Genomic DNA, 4,826 nt, shown 5'->3' on the forward strand with positions numbered 1-4,826 from the left:
GAAGGGGACAGGAGGGTCAAGAAGCAGGGGCAGGAGCGGGGCCTCGAGAGTTAGGCGGCGTGGCCTCTGAGTGCCAGGAAGAGCTGTGTCAGAGCCGTCCTTTTTGCGGACCCTGCCCCAGGCACACAGGGCCAGCCGCCCTCAGGGAACCCGGTGTTCCTCCCGTTCCACCAGGAAGGGTGTTTCACCTTTCCCTGTCCCCTCTAAGAGGCCACCAGACCCCTCTGGCACTCCCCTAGGCACAGGGTGAGAACTCACTCTTATTCTGTAGTGGATGGCTCAGGCCAAATTCTCCCTCACTCAAAGCTGAAATCTGACCTTTCTCCAACCGGTGCCCCTCCCCAGCTGCCTGGTCCAGACCCAGGGCGGGGTGCGGGTGGAATGGGGTAGGAACAACTGCCTAGGGTCACACGGAGGGTCGGAGGAGCCAGGAAGACAGGCGTTCCCGGCTCCTGCTCTTGCCCGAGGCTCGCGCTCTTTCCCGGGATTCCTTAGGGCTGGGACGCTGCCCCGGGGGTGCTGCAGGGGTCGCGGCGCCCACACGGCCTCTGAGCGTCTCCTCACTGCCCTGAGCTTCGGAGAGTCTGAGCTTCAGCCCCAGGCGTCCTGCCCAGATCCAGGGTGGTGCCCGCGGCTCCGGGGCAGGCGAAAGTCTATATGCGCGGCTTCTGCGGTCGCAGGGTTAGTTCCGGAGGGTGTGAGGCCAGGGCGAGAGGCGTGGCTGTGCGACCCCAAGCCTCGGGGTGGTAAAGAAAGGGGCGGGGTCAGAGGCAAGTAAAAAGGGTGGGCTCAAGGCCAAGGGGCGAGGAAAAAGGGAGGCATCCGATGAGTGGCGGGGCCGAGGCAGAGGTACACTCTCCAAACCCTGGACCTCTGCGCTCACGCAGGGGCCCTGTCCGCACGCCTGTCCCAAGCCAGGAGGGGCACGGATGGAGGGCATGGCCCCGACTTTGGGACGAGGTGTGTGTGCGGGCCGCGGAACGCGCCCCCCCTACACGCACACGCACACGCACCCGGGGTTTGGGGCTCGGAACTGACCTCGGGGTTGTGTCCCAGGAACCTTAAGGCCAGCGCGGCAGGAAAGGCCTGTCTCGGGTGGACGCGCTACGTGGCCCCCGCCGCGCCCTGACCCTCTCTGGGTATGTTTCCGCTCTACGGTCTTGGTGGCCAGCTCCTGACCTACACGTTCACTGAGGGTCCTGAAGGGAGAGATTAATGGGGTACTCTCCGCATAGGGGTAAGCTGTGACTCTGGAGCAGGACTCCACAAGCGGGGGACGGGGGTGGGAGCAGAGAGAGCGTGTTGGGGGAATTGGGACAGGAGGCTGAACCTCAGCTCCCAGCACCCAGATCCTGCCACTCCCTTGTGACCTCAAAAGCCCGGGCGCCCCCTCCCTCCCACAGGCAGCTGGAGCCTGAGTCACAGCTGCTTCAGGGGAACAAAAGAGCCAAGGGCCCTCCCTGCCAGACCCGCTCCCAGTACCGGCATCCAGCTATGCTAGCGGGGAGTCCCTAGTCCCCTACAATCTCTGTCTCCATCATTGAGGAAAGAGAAGCAAAACAGGCTTGGCGATGAGGGCTTTCAGATTGTGGAAGGCACCCACAGTGGGGATCACCAGCTTCTCAGCCAGGCAGTTGTGGGGGCTCTCATGAGGCTGCCTGTACCTGGGTGCTTCTCAGTCGGGGACCCATGGGCTTCACCCTGTAGTCCTGTTAAAGAGGTGTTAGCAGCCCATCTTGCAGATGAGAAAACTGAGGCCTAGAAAGGTTGAATGAATAAGCAGAAATTGCAACCCACATTAGTCTGGCTCCAAAATCAAGGATAAGCATCTCCGTATGAGGGGCTGGGAAGGCCCGGGGCCCACGTGGGAGCCAGGGTGCGTCAGGCATCGGTCAGGTGGTCAGTTTAGGCACTGGGTGTGCTGTCGGGGGGTAGGAACACTTCCCTGGGCTCTGGGCTCTGGGCGTGGGTCCTCCAGCTGCCCCCTGCACTGAACTGGCTGGCTGGAAGGCAGGTTCGAGGCTCACGGTGCAGAGCCCAGGCCAAACCCTGACCCTTCATGGCTGTAAGCCAGTCATAGCAAGTCACTTCCCCTCTCTGAGTCTTGGCTTCCTTTCTAGGAAATCCAAAATTCCCTGACCCAGGACCAGATGGACTGGTCACCCACCATCTAAAATGGGGATACTGAGGCCCAGCACAGGCTTTCCCCAATGTCCACAACCTCTCCGGACCCCTGAGCCTTGCACAGCCACAGCTAGGTACTGGGCGGGGGCTCAACAGTAACGAAGGAAAGAACATATTTGCACAGGCACATCTGACATGCATGCGTGTACTGACACACATGTGTACACAGGTGCCCATGGTACAAGTAAGGCACTCACAGTCAAGCTAGCCCCAGACATGCATACTCTCACTCACATTTGTGAGCACTGGCACACTCAAACTGCCAGTACTCACAGCTGGGGGCGAGGCAGGTGCCCTTCAGACGCAGAGACACGGCTCCTCTGCCCGCCCCATGGGGCTCGCTTCAGATGCCAGGGGTTATTTTAAGCCTGGATCAATGGATGAGTTTTGGTGACACAGGATTGGAGGGGCGGGCAGAGGAGACAAGGGGCAAGTGCTCTAGTGCCTTGCCACGGAGGGAGACCCTAGGTCTAGGGAGGGTAGCCTGGGCAAAGGGGTCACTCAGCAGCTGGGCTGCTCCATGTCTAGATCCCCTTGCCCGGCACATGGCTGGGTACCTGGGGACAGTGTCAGCTGACTGAATAGCCAGGTCTCAGGGCTCAGGCAGCCAGCCGTGGTCTGTCTTTGCCTTTGCCTCTCCTGTGCCCTTCCCCACCCCCACAAGCTGTATGTTCATATAGAGAGGGTGCTGAGTGCCTGACACGGACTTGGTAGATGTAGGCATCTATGGTTGCTGAATTGGAATGGGGTGGGGAGGAAGCGTGGGTTTGGGAGGAGCTAGAGTTTGGACATCCGTTTCTGCCTCTTCCATGGACAAATGGAGATACATATGTATATGCAGGAACGGATGGGAGTCGACTTGGGGTGGAAGCTGAGCAGAGCAGCGTTCAATAATGCCAGGACAGTTGGGGCAAGAGAGAAGCCCAGGGAAGGGACTCACTGCAGGCTCAGTAGAGTTACCCCGCCTGGGAAGAGGCCACAGTCCCAGGAGGCAGAGACAAGCTTCTTTAAACCTAGTGCCCAGCAGTAGGGTGAGAAAGGAAGGGGAACGGCCACCCTCAGAGCCCTGGTAATCTAGAGGGCAGCTTGGCAGAGTATGCGTGTGGGGGGGGCATTGACACAAACAGGATAGTTTGTGGCATGGATTCTATCTCTAGGAATACCCCCTAAGGAAGCAGAGAAGGATGCACCAGAAAATATAGCTACAGAGTTCTAAGCACAATAGCAAACTGAAAGTTTGACATCAAAAAGTAAACTAAAAACCAGTTACAAAAACAGTATGCAAAGTGTCACATATTTTAGCATCGGTCATCTCTGGTCATGAGATTAAGGGGATTTCATTTCATTCCATTGCTCATCTATTTTCTTTTTCTCTAAATTTGTAATAAAGTCTTTTAATGGGTAGGGTCTTCTGGGCTGGACCAGAAGTGTGTTTATGGGTGGAGGAGGGGGGACCAGGCTGTCTTTGGCCAGGGCACAAGGAATCATCCTTCCTGCCTTAGCGCACTAATACCTGAAATTAGCCTGTCAGCCCCTCATCTCAGCAACAGGACTTGATCCTCCTTAAAATGTAAATCCTTCTCTCACTTCCCTCACCTCCTCCGTTTTTATAAGCTGATCCCAGTTGCCAAGTGAAGGGAGGATGCAAAGGGGAGCAGGAAGGACCCCTTGAGCACAAATTCTTCGTCTTACAGAAACTAGAGACTAGAGCCACGTCATTCATTTAGCAGATAAGGTAGAGGTCTGTGCTGTGTGGAGACACTGGGATGAACTGGACCCTCTTGATGTTTCCATCTGGACACCATATTGACACCATATTGGCCCTCGTCTCCTGGAAGGGGCGGATAAAGAATCTGGGTCCCAGCAGAGTTTAAGATGTTAAGACGAGAAACTGAGGCAGAGAGAAGGAAGGCATTACTGCTCGGTCACATTCTCCAGTTAAACCCAACTTGGAAAAACAAGATCGAAGGTGCTCTAGGCCAGGCCGCGTACTGTAACCGCCCCTACCACCTTGCCCAGGGCTTGTGAAAGGACCTGAGCGTCCTCCCGGGAGCGAGCAGAGGGTCTGCGAGTGGCCCCGCCCCTTCTTGGAGGGCAGGGGCTAACCCAGTCTCCTCCCCTTTACACAAGGGAAGGCCAAAGGATCCCGGGAGGGGCTGTGCCCACCGTGTGGGGACATCACAGCACCCCAGCCCAGCGTCCGAGAGGTTCTAGGACCAGGGCGCAGTACTCCGGGGTGAAGGCTGAGGCCCCGGTGGCGCGGAGGGTCCCCATGCTTGACCCTGTGTAGCGACTCTGCTGGCGGTTTCCCTCCCATTTGACTGGCGGGAAAATCGAGGTGCAGAGAGAAAGGGCCTGCCTCATGTCACATCTCTTGGTCTTGATCAGAGCTGACGGAGGGGAGCGAGAAGGAGACAGAAGGTGGGGGGGCGTCAACAACCCTCCCGGGGCTGCTCTGCGGCCTCGGTAACCGCACCTGTAAAAACACTGACGCACCCGCGGCGGGCCGAGTGTCCGAAGCTCACAGTCCCGAAGGCCGTAGCTGAACCCCATGGAGCGCCCAGTTGCGAGGAACGATTCGGGGAGGGCTTCGGGAGGGTCCCGTGGGGCGCCCCAGCCGTGCGGGCCCCGCCGCGCCCCCT

This window comes from Pteropus alecto, unplaced genomic scaffold, assembly GCF_000325575.1.
Source record: "Pteropus alecto unplaced genomic scaffold, ASM32557v1 scaffold157, whole genome shotgun sequence".
Classification (NCBI taxonomy): domain Eukaryota; kingdom Metazoa; phylum Chordata; class Mammalia; order Chiroptera; family Pteropodidae; genus Pteropus; species Pteropus alecto.